General features: G+C 37.2%; 1 protein-coding gene and 1 non-coding gene across 12 annotated transcripts in view; one reads left to right on the forward strand and one right to left on the reverse strand.

The window, feature by feature from the left end:
* Nucleotides 1–24,933, forward strand: part of LOC126367292 (rho GTPase-activating protein 21) — a 472,944-nt gene that overhangs the window by 22,730 nt on the left and 425,281 nt on the right. The gene's annotated exons all lie outside the window — the stretch shown is intronic.
* Nucleotides 1,283–1,354, reverse strand: Trnae-cuc (transfer RNA glutamic acid (anticodon CUC)). Its single transcript has one exon. It is a non-coding gene; the product is annotated as a tRNA-Glu (tRNA).

The raw sequence follows: 24,933 nt of genomic DNA on the forward strand, positions 1-24,933 counted from the left end.
AATAAATCGATGCCAAAATGCCAAAATAAGAACAAATTGCATAATAAGTACATAAAAAGCTGACTTATTGTAGATTTGCTGCAGATGGCATTAACTACTTGGCCGGACAAATGGGGAGCGCTGTAGGCTCTCACCCGGTACAACGTTTAAGACAACAGGCCTGAGGGTGCCCAGTTGGGCGCGAACCTCGGCTCAGGGCGTCGTCTGAGAGGAAAAAAATATCTGAAAGAACTAATCGACCTAGTGGTTCGTCATAAAAATCTTTACCGAAAATAAAGCTTTACAACGAACAACCTAAATTGTACAGCAAACTACGAGTATACTATACAATTTAATAAACAAAAGAATGCCAAAATCCCAAATCAGACTGAGGGCATTCCACCTTGGGCCAACAATGGCGCTCCCTGGCCAACAATGGCGGCATGCGCCCGCGCGTCTTTATTGCCCATGAATGGCAACGCCGCCGCGCCGTAAACAATTCAAAATAGCTCACCGCAGCACTTGCGCCTTACATTACAACTTCATCCAGCCCCGGAAAGAAATTGTACACGCTTTGAAAGCCAATAAAGTTTTTAATGTTTATTAACTATAAAAAATAATAAAATATAATAATGAACTCCAATGTTGGACAGTGGGAAAAAGAAAAAGTTATTCAAGTACTAATTAGTTTATTTTATTTATTTTACCAATAGCAACTATCATATTTTGACACGCGTGGAATTTAGTGTAAATGCGTAACGAATTATAACATAAACAATTCGTACACTTTGTTGACGTGTTGTGATTTAAAATTAAATTTCTAAGTATTATTTTAAGCATCGATTATTGTATAAGAATGATTGTACGACCAGCAGGGTATGCATCTGTCTGAGGTATTAGCAATTATGTCATCTCCAACATGATGTACTATGCAATCATGTGCATTGAACATTAAGGTTCATCATATCCATCTTATAAGCACTTTAGCGTGACTGCAAATTATCAGTATTCAACTTTTGACTCAGTCCACCCTAATTAAGTTGACGGGCGTTTATTCATGCATATATTCTAGTACCATAAATTTCAAATTACAATTTGCAAATTCTTTTTCCTGTTTGCTCCTCGCAATTTTGTACCAAACTTCGTTTCCACGAAACAGAAGCTATAAAAAATATGAAAACATAATTTGAAAAAAAAAAAAAAAATGTTATGAACCATTGTTGTTTGTGTAAGTACGCCTACATGACCATATGCTAACAAAAAAGTAATATTTATTTGTATGTTGAAACTTCAAAAAAAAATATTCCGATACCGGGAATCGAACCCGAGCCTCCTGGGTGAGAGCCAGGTATCCTAGCCACTAGACCATATCGGATGATGTCTATCCGGTTGAAAAACAGATACCGGTTCGAAAACGATGTCCAGAAATAACAGTGTATTTAAAAATCTAAAATTACTTCTCTTTATTGCTCGTATTCATTACAAACAATACCTACCTATTTATTCAATACGAATTGGATATCGGAAACTGACTGTAAAATTACCTACATATATGTGGACGTGGTGAATAATATACTACAAGAAATTATCAAATAATATTAATATATCGCAACTCATTCATCAGAGTCATCACCATAAAGGGCCAGATGACGACAGAGTCTCAAAATAGTCCATTATACGTCCTCATCTGTTAACAAAGTGCGTGACCCTAATAGGGTCTAAACCCGTTCAAAAACACCACAATTTTGCGTGAGACCATAAAGGAAACGACCGCGCATGCGTCAATTGTTCCAACTAACCATATTTCCGTCCCGAATATGAATATAATGCGTGAACACACGTTTGAAGATAAATATTTAGTTGTTCTAGTGCTTGATTCTGTTGTCCTTTGTTTGTTTGTTTGTTGAATGTGATTGATAAGGCATGCATGATTAAACATCATCCTGCCCTTACATAAACAGCCTATATACGTCCCACTGCTGGGCACAGGTCTCCCCTCAATCAACCGGAAGGGGTATGGAGCATACTCCACCACGCTGCTCCACTGCGGGTTGGTGGAGATGTTTTTACGGCTAATAGCCTTGACCAACGGCTTAACGTGCCCTCCGAAGCACGGAATGATCTTAATTTTTCGGACAATCAGGTGATTCAAGCCCGAAAGTTCTTACCAAAAGGACAGTCTCACAAAGTGATTTCGACAATGTCCCCATCGGGAATCGAACCCAGACCTCCAGATCGTGAGCCTAACGCTCTAACCACTAAACTACGGAGGCGGATCCTGCCCTTATTCAACTTTATGTGGAGTCGGCACAACATGTATTCCCTATAGACGCACATCCTTCGTCACACAATCCATCCACACTTTCTTGGGCAATTTTTTATACATCCACATTAATACTCATCACTTTCCTCGTAATATGCCTTTCATCGCTTCCAGTGGTTGAGCGTTAGGCTCACGATCCTGAAATCCCGGGTTCCAATCCCGGTAAGCAAATATCCCAAAAATTACTTTGTGATCCCTAGTTTGGTTGGGACATTACAGGTTGATCACCTGAATGTCCGAAAGTAAGATGATCCGTGCTTCGGAAGGCACGTTAAGCCGGTTACCACTTGATGTAAGTAAGTAGTCGTTACATGGGTCATGTCAGGGGCCTTTGGCGGCTCAATAGTAACCCTGACTGACCAGAACTTCTTCAGAGAAGAAGAAGAGAAGAAGATCACATGCTCATACCATGCTAACCTGTTGCATGATTAAACAAAAAGAAAAAAGAGGGAACACCATTTTGCTTTGCTGCATTACAATAATGTACTAATGGTTTAATTTCATACAATTACATACATAGTGTTATACAATTACGTATCATAATCATTATTATATTATTTAAGACATACCAAAACTGAACCAGCGACAAGTTTGTCGTCTCCTGTTGATCTACTTGCGTATAACTGTCTGCTAGCCTATTCAGGACTTATCCGGCAGATAGCAATACTAAATAAAAACCACCGAAATTCTTCACCCAAGTTTACCTGTTTGAACCTACTCTCATGATTTATTTATCCAACATTGTAAGGTGAGCCTCAACCAAAACAGTATTGAAATAAACCCGTTACAAAATAAACATGGAATCGACGATCATTGACGTGGGTTACCGAAAACATTTATACCCTGTTGTTTATGTTACCTAAGGGAAACTGTACCAAAATAACAATGTAAACTAAACTATCAGTCAATATTTCCAATACAATGTACTATTATGAGGATGTTTTCCATTAAACTACAGTAAATAAAGTAATTGATTAAGTGACGTAAGAGATAAGTCAGAAAGCCAATACCAATATTGTTGGAGTTCTAAGTCTTCAGGTCTTTATCAAACCTAATTTTGATTTCTTTGATTTGACTTTAAGGATAAAAGACGAGACTGAAGGAATATTACAGTAATAATGATATTGACACATGCATAATGCAATATTTAGTATAGATGATATTAAAAGTTTCTCTTCTTCTATCGTGGGGATCCACCTCACGGATTACCAACCCCATCAATCCTGGTGTCAAGGTTATTACTGAGCCGCCATAGGCCCCTGACATGACCAATAAAAAGAAAAAAAATGAATGAATGATTAAAAGTTTAGTCAAATTATACGATAGAAACTACACAAAATTGTACATTTCGAGCGAAGGAAGTAAATTTTTATTCCTAGAGCACCTGTTGTAGTAATAAACAATTGATAGAATAAACAATTGATAGTTCATAATAACGTGAAACGTATTCACATTTCACCACAAACGTTATCAGATTTCAGTAAGATGCCCTTGATAAACCTACTCATTCGCACCAACTTTTGATGTAAGAAAGAAACAAAGGGTAAATTCAGACAATAGTTTATTATCCATAAAGTTTATAGCACCGACGTCAGAACAGCTGTTGATGCGAAGTCAGCGGTCGTCAACTCTATATCGAGGTCCAAAATTAAAATTAATCAACAACACGACGAACCGCCTGTTTGTAATGTTTAGACGACAGTATTTATAAACTCGGTCCACTTCCGAGAGGTTGTCAGATAAACATGTTAATTTGATCGGTTAATGAACACACAAACAAATGACGGGTTAAATGTACATTATAGTTAAGAATATATATTTACTATTCCTAATTATAATGTAGTCACAGTCGACCCGTCGAAATGACTAAAACTCTACTTTCTGAATCAAAGGTTGACGACAACATACACAAGCGTTTAACTGAAGCACTGAAATGCGTAAGCGCAGGTCCTCACAAATAGAGCGATGTCAGAGCTGTCAGTCATGACCCGCGAACTGACATCCCATCTGTCAGCTCAACTGATTGTGAAACGACGGAATGTTGAACATGTTGTTGTTTTCAGATTTATGTGTATCATCAGCTGGGAATTAGAGTGATATTTAAAGTAGAGTTCACGAGCCAAAACAAAACGCAAGGAATGAAACTGACAGATGCAAGTGTCGAAAATGCGATATGTTGATCTCTGATGGATACACGTGTGATTTCATTTAGTAAACACGCCAAAAAATTATTGGAGTCTTTGATCATTTCACTTGCATAATCGTGGTATTATGAAATGAATAATAGTTTTCCCAAAAATGTATTTCTTGTGAATTATGCAGTTTATTTTACACTCAAGGAACTGTTACGAGAGCATTTCCAACATTATCAAAGAAACTGTTTTCTAGCTAATGCAAGTTGTCTGGCAGTTCACTATCTCTCCTACTAAATATGGCGTAGAAGACGACACCGTGCATCGACCTTGACTTTTATAAATAGTATCGCATACTAACAATAATTTACTTACTCCCACACATTATAATTTTAAAGTGTACCTAAGACAGCTAAACGTGACGCTTCTTTCATTTAGATCTTCAAAATTATCACCAGCATCATCTACTTTACAATAATCACTTAAATATTTTAATTAGGTATAGTAGCATCACATGCTATCTATATATCTCTCCCATTCGTTTAATTTCCTAGCGAATGGTATAAATAATAATGAAGGTGGCATAACGGATGGCCTGTAATTTAAGACACACTTACCCAACGCAAAGGATGCAACTGGGGCCAAACGAGCAAAATAGTTGCTCTAACGCGAAGTAAAGAAGATTTATATTATCATTTGCAACTGTCTGGATTAGATGAACCTTTTAATTAGCCGTTTGGATGTATGTAGAGTGTATCGACCTAGAAGTTTTAATAACTGGCCGCATTTCATAGCAATGCAGACATTAGTGTTTGGTACTCCACTCTTTAATTTTAGCTGTCATTTGTCAGAATGTATGAATTGTGAACGTCGGTGCCAAACGCCGGTCTATTGTTGCCTCTTAGTGATTCATTACTTGTCATATTTTTCTTGTTTTGAAGGTTAACGCCGGAAAAAGTACTTCGTAGAAATTTCCCTTACGTAAACACTTAGTTACAAAACAAGATATCTAGCTGTTCTTCACAAACTTTTAAAAATACTAGTAACCTACGTCTAATAATATAGATTTGAAATGAAGTGTGATTCTTTCAATAAGTTAATCTCAATTTTATACCCAAATTCATCATGCTGTGTTGCTTGTCTACCAATAATTTTGTCTTCATGTTTCTTAATTATGGCCGTAACTAAATACTAGTTTCGATTCGCTAACGAATTTCTGTCATTATTCAAATCCCACCCACATGTTGGACTTGGTGTCATAATACTTGTAGGTTAGACCGTAGTCACACCTGATCGAAACACCTTAGTTCTGCATAAACATATGCCTTTTTGATAATTTCAATCTGCTACATTCTACAGATATAGAAAAAAAATCGAACAACTCAATTCAGCTATGAATAAGAATTAACACAATACGTAAATCAAACAGTCACTTAACAAAAGAATTCTTTACGGAACTGTTACAACTATTGCCTGGCATATATCTACCGCTTCGAGCATATTATACTATCCGTCCCTTTGTTTAATTATTAACTTCGCTTTAATATTCATTACATTGGCTTTCGAAAATTCTTGCTGTCAATTATGAAATGTGCTTTAGTAAACGATTTTAAGAATAAACGTCCACCTGTGCCGGTGGGCGGCATGGCCAGGGTCGCCGGAAAATGTCTGTATGTTTACCTGTCCGCTTGCGCAACTCAAACGAAATGATCTTTGCAAGCGGTTTTTACTTTGATCATGTTACCGAAGTACTCGTAAAAATTATGATGAATCCGCAGATGTGAATTCGAAGTGATTATTTACAGTGTTGATTCTGGTATTTCTTGCGTTGGTTTTATTGATTTTTTAAATACTTTATCTTGTATGGTAGATATTTCGTGTCATTTGTAGGATGTTTTGGATACACATTGGCAAGGCGATAAAGTTAGTATTTCTGAACCATTCGTCATCTGAACCTGTGATCAGAGTGGTGTCACCACTATTTAAACTTTGGTTTTCAGTACCTAGTCTTTGGTTTGGGTGGTCCTAAGAATCAAACTTCCTAGCGAGTTGCCACGTCATCATGTAACTGTTTCCGGCGCCCTCCTGTAGTCAGCTGTGGCATACCGCGTCGTGCGAATTCTACGACCCCTGTCTGAGGGAATTTATAAATAATCCCGTCGCAGTGGCGGCGGCGCGGGCGCACAGCTCGCTCCACTCCGCGCCAACCGGGAGAGCGCACGGAAAACGCGCGAAAATGTCACGTTTTGAACGAAAAGGGTCTCGGCAATCTTAAATCACTTCGCTCTTCCGGAATACTTAACTAAGTTATAATAAATAGTGGCAGCTGCACTAGCTTCTATACGATGTTCAAACCCTTTTTGTTCGGATCTCTGCAGATGGTCTACAAGGAAACGTCGCGAGTGAATTCTAGTTTCTAGAAAGTGACTGTGATTTTGATAGACCATCTGGTTTCAAAGTGTTATTGTCTATGAAGTAAAGTGTTTATTCAATCTGTCAGTTCAAAGTTATCATAAGCCACCACGATACATTTTCACAGAAGTTTTCAGTGTTCACGCGTCGGATATTTATTTATGTTGGAGAGTGATTGTGCAGTTTCACGAATCATCCGAATGTGATATGTGTCATGCTTTTAAGATTTCTGTGTCAATTGACACGACAATTGAATTGAATGACAATTGCTCTTGAATCTTTAATTTTGTGTTCATGTTACTAAGGTGTCTGGCCATTGCGTTGGATTTTCGCGTGTCTGAGTAAGCTCGGACATGTCACTTTCAATTTGCTGAGGGATAAATTGATATTTGCGATCATTGCCAAATTCTTCGCACTTACGATGATGGACAATTTTATTTACAGTTAGAGCTTGAATATTGAACTCTTTTACATGAGTAGTTTTTGATGATGAGTTTCGTTATTATTGTATTTGAAGTAACCCTTTTATTCTATGTAGTTGATGTTATTCTGGAATATAATATTTTCTTTAACTATTGATACAATAGTCACGACAATTTCTTAAATTACGCCCTTTAAAATTGCGAAACCTACGATTGCACTGTCGCTCACTTAAAGTCAACGTAGGAATAGGAAAACAAGATGTTTCCTTCGGAAACACAAACAGACGTCGCTATAAAGATGAGTTATAACGAACATTCGTATTTGAAGTCTAAATCTATCGTGAGTGTTCAGCAAAAAGAAAACGAATAAATCCGCAAATACACCGAGACGGGCAAGTATGTCACTAATGTTGTCTTCTAGACAATGCGTAGCCGTCAAAGCTATTTGGAAGTGGATACTCTTGTTGTTATTTCTACATTGATAGTCACTTTCGTACGTGTCGTATTCTAATGTAAGTATGAAAGTAGTCTTATCTTGAATGTCGAATGTTGCTTAATTACTTTATTATAATGCAAGATCTTGTCATCAAATATACTCGCACATAATCTTGGTTAAGCCTTCGTAAGTTCAAAGACACGATAATGAATACGCAAAAATTGACCCTCGTATGAAGAGCTTCATAAAAATTTAGTGTCGCTATATTGGCTTTGTATCGTTAAGTGTTTATTATTTGCGTTCATTTCGCAAAGGCTCTCATGCGCAGCTAATTCTGTACACTCACGACGTCTCATTAACGTTTTCATTCGATTCCACATTGCCGGACAAACACTATTTTTACATTTCGTCGTCTATTCGACATTTTTGAAAGATCTTGTTTAAAGTTAAGAGTTATATTAATGGCCTACGTCGTTTTTCTTTTGGTTACCTAACTCGCTTCGGGCTTAAGCGTAACACTTAATTATTTTTTCGATTGTAAATGTTATTATTTATTCATCCCACCCAAGGTGGGTCACGTCTGGCATTGAATTATCTGTTTTTAAACTCGAAAACTCCTTTTATGTATTCCAATTGGATAAGTAAATAAGCAAAATCGAATATCGTAAATTAAACATTATACAACTCGTATATTACAGATTTTGTGTGGTAATGAATTGCCAAATGGGAAATTAATATTTAATATACCTGTCGCCTTCTACGGTTCAGTTTATATCTTGCGAAGAGTCAGTCATTGTATCGGTGTTCAATGGATTTAAACCAACACACTTGACAGCTAATCACACACCTTGATTGCCACAGACGACAGTAAATTATTATTGGACTTAAGTCCCATTGTTAGTTTGACGAATGGCACTTTACGCTTTATGAATCGGTCATTAGCGGCATAGTTAACAGCACTTTAGGTATAAAATGTGAGAACCGTTGATATGTTTATTTTATTTAGAAATTTCGAGTACGTTACACCTTATTACTAATGACAAATGAATTCGGGAAACGCCTGTTTAAATCTTTGACAGACAGAGATCCGTGCCAAGGTTACAAACATAGAAAGTATTTTGCTTGTCGATAGGTATGTGTCCCGTTGCTAAGGAAAAATAGAAGTTTTAGTTATATGAATTCCCCAAATACCTCGTAAAGTTCTTAGAACTAATTTTCTTTATATTATATTTCTTCTTGTCTGTTCATACTGTAGTAACATATTATAACATTAATAGTTTATATGTCTTTGAACCCTGTTTCTGTATTTTCTTTATTTCTCTTACCAAGCTTAATACCGATGATTGACATCTTAAATTGTAATTAAGTCCAAATAAAACCTCAGAAACGTTACAACTTTATACTGTGTTGTTCCACCCGCGTCAATATTTCACTCCTCGACTGGCTTCCCGCCCACATTTCGACATTATAAGCCCATAACGTGCATGCATACGTCATGTGAAATACGATGTATGTACTGGTCAGTTTATTCTATTGTTTTCCACGTAGGTGTAACGTTACATAAAAATATGACCTTGTGCGTTATTATGTTTTTATGGTCTCTGATGATCGAGGTCTTCATCTGGTGCCTTTTATTGCTGCTTGTGAAATATTTGAATTATACATTCCATTCTTTTGTGTCTGTGATGGATTTAAGTAGGCATTTGAAATATTTACTTTCGCATTTCAGATTAGCTTTTACTCTGTCATGCTTATCAAGATTATCGATTATAATTGAAATACTCGTATCAGATGATTTTCAATCTTCATCACTATCAACATTCCGTTCCCATTGCTGCTTAATTGCTGCGCATTCATTTTCTACTCTTTTATCGTTTCCCGGCGATCTGTCCCGGTTCGATCTTGTTTCTTTTGTCCTTTGCTTATAACTTGTATGTAACTGTAACTGCACATTCCACATACTCAGTGGCTATCTGCTCCAGTACTCTTCGGAGTAATTGCTAACAGATAGTTACGCAAATCTGATTGATGATAACCATCCGACGTCGTTACCGTTACTTCAATTTGGCCACTGTGTCTAGGTCGATGAACTTATATGGGCATTACTATTTCTCTATGAACTGCTCTTTATATGTTACTCGTATCGTCATTTCAATCTTTGACTGTGACGTCTTTGTTTACAGCTTCATCTGATTGGTTTCTATCACTGCATTCAACGAATAGTTCTCTAATGTTAGTTTTAATTGGAATATCTTTTAGATGCAAAAATGCTTTTGAAATGGACACGTCTTATTATGAAAGTAATAGTGATGTAGTGTTCAGTGGTATGATAAGTGGAAGTGCAAGTTTGTTTGTATAATTTCGGTGGTGTCATATAGAAGAAAACATCAGCAAAATGATGCAAGGATTGTTGGAGTCACTTTATAAAATTTACACAGGTGAGTTTTGAACGGTAGCCAAAAGCGATAATAACGTTTTAACAAAGTATTGTTACTTTTAAATTGAGTTTATTTTTAATTCCAGATTAATTTATGTTTACATTGGATACATTATATATAGGATTGTTTACATTGTAAAGCTTAATTTTCATTCCGCATATAAAAGTGGCGTGTCTTTCTTAGATATCTTCATGCCGACCTTTAGTGGCTAAGATATTATATTATTAGTGTCCGATGCTAGGACTTGCAAATTATATCTTCGAACACAATATCGATTGTTTTTGTAATAACCTTGCGACGCTATGCTATTATAAAACCCCGTTAGACTAATTTAGTCACTGACAGACAGAATGCCAAAACTACACAATATTTCATACTAGCTGGATCTGCGTGCAAAAGTACGTACCTCCCACTTTTTAGTCGTAATTCCATGCCTAAGTTTAATTAACCACTGGGTTCGGTCACGACTAGCCGCTTAGAACCAGGTTTCACAGGGACGGAGTGCTAAGGACTTTGGGGGTCGGGCTGCCCAAAATTTATCACAGCCTATCACAATTTAATAACAGCAGGCTCTGCACGACAACCGCAACTTAAATCTATAGAGAATTTAAATTATATGAGATAGACGTCGAACGGTTACTGGTCAAAGCCTTCGATAAATCGGTTGCTGTGCCGCAAAAGCTGACATACTCGTACATACAGTGGTTTGCAGATCCGCAAGTCAGTAGGTAGAGGATGATTAGCAGCAACATGTTGCTATTGAAGTCTTATTTTGTCCTAGATTATTTTGTTATGTTGGTAAACATAAGTATGAATAATGATAGTAGAAGTATGAATTGGCAGGTTTAAAATGTAAGAAAAGAAGTACCTGTAATACCAATATGACTTAAAAAGACGGGTCGGTTACGACTGATGACATGCCCAGTATAGGTAATAAACAAGTCACACAAATTCTAATGCTTTTTTGTCGCTTTTTGTATGACGAACAATCGGAATTTGATATCAGATGCCAGGTTAAATTGTAATCAATCTCAAAACCATAATCCCGTAATACTCATACTGATATTGTCATAAATATGTATTTATGGTTTATCAGGATAATAGGATTACGAAAGCAATATATAAAGCGAAGCTTTATGGTAGGGCTGGCAGAGGAAGACCTAGAAGGACGTACATTAACCAAGTTGGAGATGTCCTTAGAAAAGGTTCAGTGACCTCTACTCTGAACAGGCGTGCGTGTATGAAACGATTGATGATTGTGGAGGAAGCAAGAGAAGTGTGTCAGTATTGAAGCAAATGGAATTCCATAGCCTCTGCTTACCCCGGTGGGAAAAAGGCGTGAGTTTATGTATATGTCTATGTATCATGTTCATGAGCATCTGATGTGAATCCGTCTCTTTTGAAAGTACTTACATAACATAAACAGCCTATATACGTCCCACTGCAAGGCACAGGCCTCACCTCAATCAACCAGGGGGGGTATGTAGCATACTCCACCACGTTGCTCCACTGCGGGTTGGTGGAAGTACTTAATCGTTTTAAATATCCACGCATGATACTACCAAAATCCGTCCCTGAGTTTACATATGGGTGGAGTCGCATGAAGAATTAATGCTTAGTCGGCAATTTGCAATATTTTTTGCCACATTTTTTTTTCTTCGAGTACTCTGACCTCTTGCGAACTTTCTTCATCCTTCACATTATAATCAACATGATTACTTATTAAGTTTAGTGCGCTCTCAATTTTTCAATGGCCTTTAAGTTTCGTGCTTAAAATGAGGTCCGATACTGGTCTTATAATAATAAGTAGCGATGCGGTTGTTATTGGTTTATGCTTTAATTTAGAGATCAAAAGAGATAACCTGGTTGTTATAAAAATACATAACCAATATACATAATAACATAACACATCATCATCACCAGCCCATTAACGTCCCCAATGCTGGGGCACGGGCCTTCCCTATGGATGGATAGGGAGATCGGGCCTTAAACCACCACGCGGGCCCAGTGCGGATAACACATAAGCAGCCTTTATTCGTCCCACTACTGGGCACAGGCCTCCCGTCAATCGACCGGAAGGTGTATGGAGCATACTCCACCACGCTGCTCTACTGGGCTTTGGTGGATGTAAATTTTTTTAGGGCGAATAGCCGGGACCAACGGCTTAACGTGCCTTCCGAAACACGAAATCATCTTACTTTTTCGGTTAAGTAGGTGATTCAAGCCTGCAATGTTCTTAACAAACAAACGAAAGTCTCACAAAGTGATTTCGACAATGCCCCCATCGGGAATCGAACCCGGACCACCAGATCGCGAGTACATAATTTGTTGTAAGTATGTTCTCACGACTACGTACTTAGGTACATCAGTAAGTAGCAACCGGGACCAACGGCTTAACGTGCCTTCCAAAGCACGGATCGTCTTACTTTCGGACAATCAGGTGATCAGCGTAATGTCCGAACCAAACTAGGGATCACAAAGATTACTAGGGATTTTCTACTATAAATGTGTTCTTCGATTTATAAACAAGCATACATTTGTATGCAAGTGTATAGGTTACACATTGACATTGGTTTGTAAGTGATTGGCATTTCGCAATAGTCAATAACAAATGTACAATACCATTACAGTCGTATCGCTTGACCTGCAGGTCAATGTCAAGTTTGCGTGTCATGTTTGCTGTAAATGAAACAATATTAATGGATTTAAATCGTGTGAGAGTGGAGCTACGGCTTTGAAATAGACTGTACTGGGCGCCATCCCACCAGCGTCAGACAGAGTACAGCGGGGCGGAAGGCAAGAGGGAAACCACTGCCCTATTTTTTCCCATGGAATAATTAGCATGGAGAATGCTACATGACTGTTCACTATTTTGATTGTTAAAAGAATGTTCTAATGCAGCAGGGCGTTATTAACAAAAAGTCACTTTTACAATCACTTGTTATTTATTTATATATGAAAGAAAACAGTTACAAAACACAATACACTAAATACACGTATTGACGCTGCGGAGGTTGGGCGAACAGAGAGAGAATGAAGGGAAGAATGAATTTTAGTATGAATGCTTTTTCCGTTTCCGGCTTCCGAACTGTCAACATCGTAGTGATAGCTCCGAGTGAAATTAAGTGAAATAAAATAGTAAACGTAATTTCTAGCTGCTAGTTTTCGTCGAAGTGAAGTACTGGGACTTCCTGGAAGTGATTAGAAACATACAGACATCGTGGAATTACAACCACAATATCAACTATTACATTGAAGGTTAGAAAACACGAAAATAACACCGGCGCAAGCGTCAACAAATCTGACATATAAAGCAGTGTTGCCAATCCATAAAAACAATTATACCATTTCTACCATATTCCACTATTGCGTTTCGTTACACGCAGAGAAAAGATGGAAGCTCAATTTCAAATGTTATTTGAAAAAATGAAATTGGAAATGCAAAGTCAAAATGCTGAATTGAAGGATTCTATAACAAATAGTATTATGGAAAAGATGGATGAGAAACTAATCCCTATTATAAAGGAAAATAAGAAACTGAAGACTGAAGTAGAAAAACTGGAAAGAGAAATAGAATATCTTAAGAGGGCAGAGAAAAACAATAATATTGTAGTATTTGGATTAGAAGAAAACGAACAATCCTCTATTGAACTAATACAAAAGCTCAAAGAAACCTTCAATCTAGATTTGAATATTAAAATCGAAGAATATGATATCAACAAAATTTATCGCCTAGGTAATAGGAAGAGTGACAGCAACAAAACGAGGCCGGTACTGTGTTCGTTTGTAAACAACTGGAAAAAGACCGAAATTATCAAAAATAAAAAGAACCTAAAAAATATATACATTACGGAGGACTACTCGAAGGATGTGTTGGGAAAAAGAAAAGAGCTACAAGCCAAGCTAATTGAGGAGAGACAAAAGGGTAATATAGCATATCTGAAGTATGATAAATTAATTGTTAAAGAGAATAATCACAGCCAGGAGAAAAGGAAAAGGCAAACATCCGCTTCACCCTCTTCGGATAACAATCAACCAAAAAAGCTACAAACAGTAAACACAATGAAGACAAACAAGGCAAATGCTTTTGATTTAATGCGATATAGATTCAGCTCCCTTTCAAACATACCTAACACTAATAAAAACCAATAGCAACTAAAGAACGGCAAACGGAAACCAAAACCAACCAAAGAAACTACCAATAAAGAAACAAAAAAACAACAAACTCCCCCAAGCCGACTGGTCCTCGAGGGGGAAAGCGACCACAACCCTCCAACATATAAAGACAACAGGGGCCGAAAACCAGTAATTTTCATAGCATGTCTCAACGTACTCACATTGGGTAAAGAAGAAAATCTTATGGAACTGACATATGCGCTAAAATCTATCAAATGGGACATAATTGGTTTGAGCGAAGTGAGAAGAATGGGCGAAAGCATCACCTGTTACCCGGATTATTTACTTTATCAAATAGGTGAGACACAAGGCCAATATGGGGTAGGATTTATTATTAAACAACATTTGAAACATTATGTGGAAGAATTCATAGGAATCTCAGAACGCATAGCAATATTAAACATGAAACTACCTGGCTATAAAAAGCTTTGGTCTATTGTACAAATATATTCACCTACAGAGCAATCAAATTCGGAAACAATATACAACTTCTACCAGAATTTAAACGAAGCCATTCAAAAGCATACCCATGAAAACCTTATAGTCATGGGTGACTTCAATGGCCAAATAGGAGAAAGACGCCCAGGAGAAAATGCAATACTAGGTCAATTTTCTTATAGTAACAAGACCAGAAGCAGAAATGGGGAAATAATTACTAACTTTGCACTAGAAAACAAATTAACAATTTTAAATACTACGTTTAAGAAGAACCGAAAGAGCATGTGGACCTGGATCTCGCCGGATGGTAAAACAAAAAACGAAATTGATTTTATCATGACCAACAGAAACAGCTACTTTACAAACTTTACCGTCATTAGAAGATTTAACTTCAATACCAACCACAGGCTCATTAGAACTGAACTCCAAATAAATGAACCAAAGAAGGCTAGACCGAGACAAGATTTAGGAAATACAAAACTCAACGAACAGCAATTGGAGCAAATAACAACAGCCCTAAGAACTGAACTAGGAGACTTCAAAGAGAAGACCAAGGAACTAGAAACCCAGGATAAATACAACTATATAGAGAATGCTATCAAAACCCAAATTAAACTCATAGCAGATACTAAAATTGATGCAAAAGGAATACTATCAACAGCCACTTTAAATCTCCTAGAAGAAAGAAACCACCTTATTAACGAAAGAAATATTCAAAACAGAAGACAGAAATTAGCCAAAAGCAGCAAAGATGTCAAGGAAAGTATGAGAAAGGATAGAAAACAACGAAGGATGCGAACGATAGAAAATTACATTCTGAAAACCGGTGGTATTAAAAAAGCACTCAAAGAATTAACAGACACGAAGAACTGGATCGTAAAAATGAAGGATAACCGGGGAAAATTTAATCACAACAGAATTGACATATTAAAAACAGCTACGTCATACTACAAAAACCTTTATCGAAACAACACTACGCAAGCTGAAATCAATCTGGTGGATACTTTGAACACCCCCAGTATTCTCAAGGCTGAAGTCAGTAAGGCTATCGACACTCAAAAGAGAGAGAAAGCACCCGGGCCTGACGGCATTAGTAATGAAATTCTAAGATATAGTAAAGAGATCCTGTTACCTGTCCTCACAGATATGTTCAATGATATCACGAATACCGAAACCATCCCACAGCAATGGACCAAATCTCACATCATCCTATTGTATAAGAAGGGTGATAAATATGACATAGGAAATTATCGACCTATAAGTCTAATGTCCAATGTATATAAGATTTTTGCTAAGATCATCCTAAAACGGCTCGAAAGAACCCTAGACGAAAACCAACCTATAGAGCAAGCAGGATTCCGCAGCGATTACTCAGTGATCGATCACATTCACGTAGTGCGCCAAATTCTAGAGAAATACAACGAATACCAACTTACATACTACATTGCATTTATAGACTATAGCAAAGCATTTGATTCTCTTCAACATGTCAAAATATGGGAGGCGTTACTAGAACAAGGAATAGAACACAAGTACATCCGATTAATAAGAAAAATATATAGCCGCAGCACAGCAGTAATCCAACTAGAAAAGAAAAGGACCCCTTTCAGAGTAGAAAAAGGCGTAAGGCAGGGAGACCCTCTTTCTCCTAAACTATTTTCCGCAGTACTAGAATCAGTCTTCCGTAGACTTAATTGGGAACACCTCGGAATTAATATAGATGGTCATCTACTATCGCACTTAAGATTTGCGGACGACATAGTGTTATTGGCAAAAACAGCAGAAGACTTAACCAGAATGATAAAAGAACTTGCTAAAGAAAGCGAGAGAGTAGGGTTGACAATGAATATGGAAAAAACTAGGGCGATGACAAACGGGTACAAGCATACTATAGATCTAGGAAACATTGTAATCAACTATACAGACGAGTATGTATATCTAGGGCAGCTCATAACCCAAAAAGATCCTATGCAGGTGGAAGTAGACAGAAGAATTACAAATGGCTGGAAGAGATACTGGAGTTTAAGAGAGGCTATGAAAGATAAAGATCTCCATATAAACCTAAAAAACAAACTTTTTAACACCTGTATACTACCTGTCCTTACGTACGGATGTCAGTCATGGTCCTTAAATCAGGTCATCTTTAACAAACTAGCAACTTGCCAGTATGCAATGGAAAGGAGCATGCTAAATATCAAAAAGTCCGACAGAGTTAAAAATATCGTCATTAGAAACAAAACAAAAACTACCGATGTAATACACAAAATTAAAAGACTCAAATGGCGATGGGCAGGTCACCTGGTTAGAGGACAAGATAAATGGAGCAAAAGGGTGACATGGTGGTACCCAAGGGAAGGTAAAAGAAAAAGAGGCCGACCACAGAAAAGGTGGGACGACGACGTTAGACGAGTGGCGGGAGTCACATGGAACAGAGTGGCTCAAGAAAGAAAGGAATGGAAAAGGTTGGAGGAGGCCTTTGCCGACTGGCAAACAGATCTAGGAAAGATAACCAAGCAACAAATATTAATCTAATTTCATTCATACTTAATAAGTCTAAGTTTTTAATGTTAGTTGTTTAAATAAGTTTAAAAATCCATTGTATCAAGCGATCTGAATAAAAGGCTATATTATTATTATTATTATTATGAATGCTTTGAATGAATACTAAACAATGACAAAAGCGTGGCTCTTAAATTAGTGATGTGATGAGAGTGGTTTCATATAGGGATAATACTATAGACCAGCCTGGGGTCAAAGATAAATCATGAAATGATAATCCAGAAATAGAACCCAGTCTGAAAAAAATCAATCTCATATTTCCTTTTCACTGTTTTACGAATTTTATATATAAGAGTTACATAACAAAGATTACGATGTTTGACCACGTTTCGTGATGATGTTCTACTTCTATACAAACTCCATAGAAATGTATCTATTCGTTTTATCGATTCGTAAAATGTACCTATGTCATTTGGCTAGGTTCTCCTCTTGCTTATTGGATGTTATTGAATACCTCTCATGAGGTGATTAGAGTTAATTAGAAAAAAGATCAACGTTCTAATAAAAACCGACCTATTTCTAATATAACCCCTATCCCCTGGCCTATTTTTTTTAATTCATAAATTTTGGATTAATTTAAAAAATATTTTTGTAAATATAACTTACTGTAATTAAACGGTTTTATTAAAGAAATTCACAAAATAAATATTATAACAACCTATTTCTAGCTCCTGCAGTCTCATACTCGTATCGGGGAATACATTCATCGTATTTATAATTATAATCATGGATAAACTAATTGAATTGCTTTGTTTATCGCAATTGGCTTAGTGATTTTCCGCTAGTCCACAACGCTAGTCACAGATTATGATGTCAAGGATGGTAAAGGTCGAATCGCCATAAAGCATATCTAATTATGATTAAATTGTAGTGACAGATTAACTTCGTATCGTCCAAACCGGGTCCAAGCAGTTTTCGTTGCACTGACAAATTAAAAAAAAAATTACTCCCAGACAAAACGTCCATCCCGTTCGTCCGGGTCGTTGATGTGGATCTTAAAACCTGAAATCAGTATTCTTCCGAATCGTACGCGCGGTCAGAATTTTAAATTTTCATCAAACACAAAAGAAACTACATTATCTGTTGTGATGTGATTATAATTCTATATAAAACTGAAAATTACAGTAAATAGTCTCTAGTAAGTCACATCTAATTCGCATTCAGCGCTTATCGCTATCGACCCACTAGGGTCGATTAATACTTTCAAATATTATCCTCTCAGACGACGTCCTGAGTCGAGCTTCGCGGTCAACTGGGCACCCTCAGGCCTGTTGTCTTAAATGTTATTATCACCGGTTGAGAGCTAATGCCATTTGCGGCAAATCTACAATAAGTCATGTTAAATAAAAGGATGGTCATCCACCTCATAACCCACGCGATAACAGAAGAAGAGCATCGCCGAAAAAGATACATATTTCCTATTTTTAAAAACATAGTACGACTTCGATCTGTGATTTTTATAAACTGAAAACGTTCTAATAATGATCAAATAATTAAATCCGCTATCACCCAAACATTTCCAACTGTACCTAGTGAATTCCTATTTAATTTATTACCCATTAATATTCTTTGTTTGAGGTTTCTACCTTCGTCTCTATTTTCTATTCATAAATTAAATTAACGAACGGTTATTGAATAGGAGCCTATGTTTCTTCTCGCTCCGAAGATTTTAGTGGCAATTTAAAATAAGTGTTGGAATTTGCCTTGCATCCTTCTCGAAGCGTAAATTGCTCACAGAATGGAAAGATCTTTGTGTGCTGAATACCACTACTATGAGCTTAGTTACTTCCTAATAAGAACATCAAATATTTATTTTTGTTTTCGAATTCACGTATATTATGAATCATACGTGGCTCCGCTGTGAAGATAAACATCTTAAGGAAACCCACACTCCCGAAAAATGCGTTTTGGAGGTATGTGATCTAACCTGTATTGGGCTTTCCCTTTGGGTTGGTATGCCAGACAAGCAGTCGCTTCTGGTAAAAGAATCCATGAGGAACAGTATAACCCCAAGGGACAGCAACGGTCAGTCATTGGATGGATGCCCGTTTAGTAGCTTTCATTTCGGGTTTATCTAAATGTAATTATAATGAACACATTACAGCTGCTTTTGAGATACAAATATGACATAAGCTGACGACTATATCCCAATTGGGGTAGTCAGAGGTACATCCATCACAACTAATTACCCACACCCCAGCGAGCTTTCTGTTTGACCAATGTGATAGGCCAATCTGCACTAATATAATAACTCATTAGTGCAAGTCCGGTACTTACCCCGCGTTAGAGAAGCAAGCCGTTGAACCACAGGACCCTAGTGACTTACATAGTTTATAAACTAAACAGTCTAACAAATACCTCGATCGAGAACCCCTAGTAATGAGAATGCAGGTGCGCACAGGCAGTCGTGATCGAACCGCAAGGTCGGCGGTGAATCGAGCCATTGTCCGCGAATACTGGGCCTTTGGCGAATCTCTGAGGACCCGTGGCCCGAGCTCATTGTTTGGTGTTGCCATCAGGGCATACCATTAGACTGGGTTAAATGCTTGGCATTGGGGAGAATAACACATGAATTTGAGCTTGATTGCTTAAGATTATCGAAATCGAAATACTTTCGAATTTTTGTTCAAAAAAAAATTAAATGAATTTTAAATTTAAATTTGGAACGTTAATCCTATTAAGAATTAAAAACTTCTAATCTTCTAATAACTATGATAAAATGACATTATTATTTTTATTCCTAATATTTTTTTTAAAATCCTTACGGATCTTGGATGAGACGTCCTTGTGTCATCGGCGTGCAAGTCTCATCCACAAGATGTAACAGCATCTTGTGGATGAGACTTGCACAGGATCGGAAAGGATGGCGTGAAAGAGTGGAGGCCTATACCCAGAGTGGGTGGATACAGGCTGAGTAGATAGAATCCTTACGAGACATAAACATGCGAGATGTTTAGATTGATGAGTTATTCAACATACTCTACTAAAATGAAAACTTCTAAACGGTCACAAATTCAATGACGAACTGGTCCCGAAATTGCTTAACTTCATTGTTTACTTACAATCAACAAACAACTTTGCTGAGGTTGAAATTATGTAATATCATTGACTAGATAATGGTGCTAATTCCTGTAAATACCATCTAATTTTATTTTAAGTTATATCTGTCATTTTCTTATCCGCCGAAAAGGAAAGGGACGGGTAATCGACAAGCATAAAATTTATGGAACACACGTCAATTTTAAGCACAAATCTAAACCAACTGCCTAAAAATTTTACATCAGTCAATAACCTGACACAGTTAAGTAGACAGCACGTCAAACGGATTGCATACCAGCGACATACCTTTTTGATTCGCCCGGGTTATTCATTCATTTACTCATTGAAAATGACGGATATAACTTAAAATAAAATTAGGCGGTGTCTGCAGGAATCGGGGCCATAGTACTGCTAAAACGTAACGGATTAATTATCAGAACAACTACAAGTTCATTTTTTAAATATTATTTATATATTACTGATCCAATTTCCACAGATTATAAGATTAAAAAACAAATGGCATTACACTTAAAGCCGTGACATTTAAGTAATCCAAAGCGCTGGTTTAATGATTATGTTTTATACCTCGAAGGTTGGACAAAGACAATAATGTTTAATTTAAATCTTTAAAATCGAAGGTTTTTGGGTTATTGCTTATGCAATATTAATTCATATTTAAAACTTTTTTAAATGTAAAAGAGGTCGAAACTTCTTTAAACGCAGTGTGTAGACCATAAACTTTAGAAGTTTTTCGCGCGTTTTTTTTGTATGAATTTTCCTTTACACTTTAACATGACTGTGCAGACTATCAAGGATTTTTGAGGTTAAAGACATTTAGTAATTCTTAGAATGCGATAGACTGATAGTGCACTCAAAGTAAATGTCATAAAATCGATAAGCGAATAGGATGTTTGAACTCAATAAAGTTTTCATCGGCCGCATCGATTGTGGGGACGAGCCGATAAAGATTCTTAGAAGTGTTTGCGATAGGTTTATCCAGTTTAAAATATATCTCTATTTGATTATAAACGTCCTCTCAGGTATCAAGTATTTTGTAGGTACTCGGTTTTCTTAGAAAGGCCGCTCAATAGTAACCCTGAGGTTGGTAATCCACCTCACAACCCACACGATAGAAGCAGACATAGCTGAATTGAGTTGATAAATTGCCCTTCAGAGTTTCAAACTCAAAACCTTTTTTTTTACTTCAAACATATAATTATGTACTTTTGAGCGTAAAGGTGGATACTGACCGGTGTCACGAGGCGTATTGTACCAATCGCAGCGAGCATGATATGCTACGTCATGTGCTTAAAATCAGTGTTGATGCTCGCTACGAGCGCCTTATTTCCCTGTACTGACAGCACGAACGCTCGCTGTGTAACACATTACATTACGCCTCGTAACACCAGTCAGTACCCACCTTTATGCATTCATTGAACCCATGCCTATACGAAAATGCATGCTAAGTTAAGTAGTTATCCAGTTACCAGCTACCATATAAATGGAGAATAATTAAATAATTAAAGGAATATTTTAAAGTTACCTTACTTAGCCTCTTCTTTAAAAAACCGAACCTGTCAATTCGTCAGGTAAGCGGACGCTGTGAAAACGGGGTAACGCTAGGTGATGTTATTTTTTTGGCTGTTCTAATATGCTTTGTATACTATGTGTATGTTATATACAGGGTGTTAGTAACATCGTAACGAATACTCAGGGGGATGATTCACACCATGATTCTGAGTTAATATCAAGTGGAATTTTTCGTCGCAAAATTCATTACTTTTTTAGTTTTTTTTTAATTATTTTCAATTCTATACTTTTGCGATGGAAAATTCCACTTGATATTAACTCAGAATAATCAGCTGAATCATCCCCCTCAGTATTCGTTACGATGTCACTTACACCCCACACAAGTACATACGGTAGCCATACAAGTAGGTATGGGTGTTAGTGACACCGTAACGAATACTGAGGGGGATGGTTAAGACCATGATTCTGAGTTGATATCAAGTGGAATTTTCAGTCTGAATATTCCTGAAATTTTTTGTGTTTTTTTTTAATTATTTTCAATTCCATACTTTTGCGACGGAAAATTCCACTTGATATCATCTCAGGATCATGGCCTCAATCACCCCTCAAAGTTTTCGTTACGATGTTACTAACACCCTGTATGCATGTGTGTGTCTGTAGGTGTATGTTATTTATATATACATATATAGATATGTGTTATTTTCTATTTCTTATACATTCATTTTAATTTTTTTTGTATTGGACCATCCTGCAAAACTTTGACTTTATAGGTTACTTTTCTAAGGTCTTTTTTTGTCTATATCATCCTCAAACATAATGTTTTCCATATTTTGTTATGCAAAAAAAAAGTGTGAGCGACACCAATAACTTTATAATGAGAACGCGTCCTTAACAGCCCTACTGTCTCTTAATGACCAATTAAAATACAATTATAAAATTAAAATTGTATTAATTGCTATAAATAAACACAAGGATTTTATAACATTGAAGAGCTCTTAGCCTAGTTTCGCTTATACGAAGAGAATTATGAAATCACGATGATCAAGTTTTGGTATTTGTATTGTATTTGGTAAAGATAGGTGAAATGAAAAATGAAATGAAAATAGCCTTTATTCGCTGACTTCAAAAGTTACAAAGTAGTTAGTAAAGTAGCAAAGTAGGTAAAGATAGGTACTAATACCTAAATAAATACCTAGGCGATTAAAAATGCCACATCGAAGCAATACATCTAAAAAAAGCAATATTGCTATTTGACATTCGTTTGCATTGCGCACTTACTTTTATATGCGCAAATGTCAAATTTCAATATTGCTTTTTTGGATGAATTGCTTCGATGTGGCTTTTTTAATCCCGCAGGTATTTATTTAGGTAATAGTATCTTTACCAAATACAATACAGATAGCAAAACTAATTTCATAATTCTCTTCGTATAATCGAAACTAGGCTAAGACCAGTCTATTTTTTTAACATCATTTTGGCCCATGTTGGAATCGAACCCGCGACTTCACCAAGCGTTCTTCAAAATGGGCTACCACGGACTACAACTAAACATAGAATCAACATTAATTATAAATCCGTAAAGAGCTTTACTGCCAATAAAAGCGCAGTAAAATATGATATGACATGAATTATAAACAAATTACGACGATATCTAAAACTTTACGACTACAATTAATTATGAGTATTAATATACTTTCACTATTTATTAACAGACATCTACAATAGGTTTAATTGCAATTTTAGGTCTATTACAAACACACAGAACTGAAATTTGTTTGAGCTACTCGTCTTGCAAGGGAGTGATTTTCTAATTCACTGGTGTATCGCAAAGCTGCAAGGAATACTTTTCTATGGAACTGCAAGACGTCACAGACTAAGCGACGAGCGCAGCTCCAACTCCGCCCCGCGCCAATTCGTATCGAGCGTCGACCTCACCCCCTCTGGGTCTTACTTTAGTCTTAAATGGACGTAAGCCGTCAAGGAGTAAGGGGATGTCTCGCTCGCACTTACGCATGAGGTGACCTAAAAGTGATTTTTTTATGGAGTATCAAGGGTGTGACAACGAGTAAAATATCCATGTGGATCCACATTTACCACCTTTTTGTTCTCTGCCAAACTGGACAGCCTCCGTGGTCTAGTGGTTAGAGCGTTAGACTCACGATCTGGAGGTCCGGGTTCGATTCCCGATGGGCACATTATCAAAATCACTTTGTGAGACTGTCCTTTGTTTGGTAAGGACATTACAGGCTTGAATCACCTGATTGTCTGAAAAATAAGTTGATTTCGTGCTTTGGAAGGCACGTTAAGCCGTTGGTCCCGGCTATTAGCCGTAAAAATACCTCCACCAACCCTCAGTGGAGCAGTGTGGTGGAGTATGATCCATACCCCCTCCGGTTGATTGAGGGGAGGCCTGTGCCCAGCAGTGGGACATATATAGGCTATTTATGTTATTATATGTTCTCTGCCAACTTTTCCAAGCCAATCCTATTCTCATCCAGATTATTGTTACATTCTTCTTCTAATCCTTTTATCCCCTGTTGGCATGTAAGGTTCGAATAACAGATTTCCATTCCTCGCGATCTTTTGCAGTCTCTGTAGCTTGCTCCCATGATATGCCGAGAGCTTTTAACTCTCGATCAACTGAGCGTCGCCAGCTTTGGGCCGCCCCTTTTACGTTTTCCACGCGCACACCAGGTCAGAGCTCGTCGGGACGGGTGTTCCACAGGTCTTCTAAGGACATGACCAATCCACCACCATTTCCGTGTGCGGATATCAGACTACAGTATTTTGCCCAGTCAATCTCCACAGTTCTGCACACACATATTTTTTTTTTGACGTGACTTATTGTAGATTTGCCGCAGATGGAATTAACTACTTGGACGGACAAATGGAGAGCGCTGAAGGCTCTTCTCACCCGGTACAACAGGCCTGAGCGTGCTCAGATGGGCGCGAACCTCGGCTCAGGGCGTCGTCTGAGAGGAAAAATATTTGAAAGAATTAATCGACCCTATTGGGTCGGTAACGATAAGCGCTGATTGAGAGAAATGGT

This window comes from Pectinophora gossypiella, chromosome 6 (genome assembly GCF_024362695.1).
Source record: "Pectinophora gossypiella chromosome 6, ilPecGoss1.1, whole genome shotgun sequence".
Classification (NCBI taxonomy): Eukaryota; Metazoa; Arthropoda; class Insecta; order Lepidoptera; family Gelechiidae; genus Pectinophora; species Pectinophora gossypiella.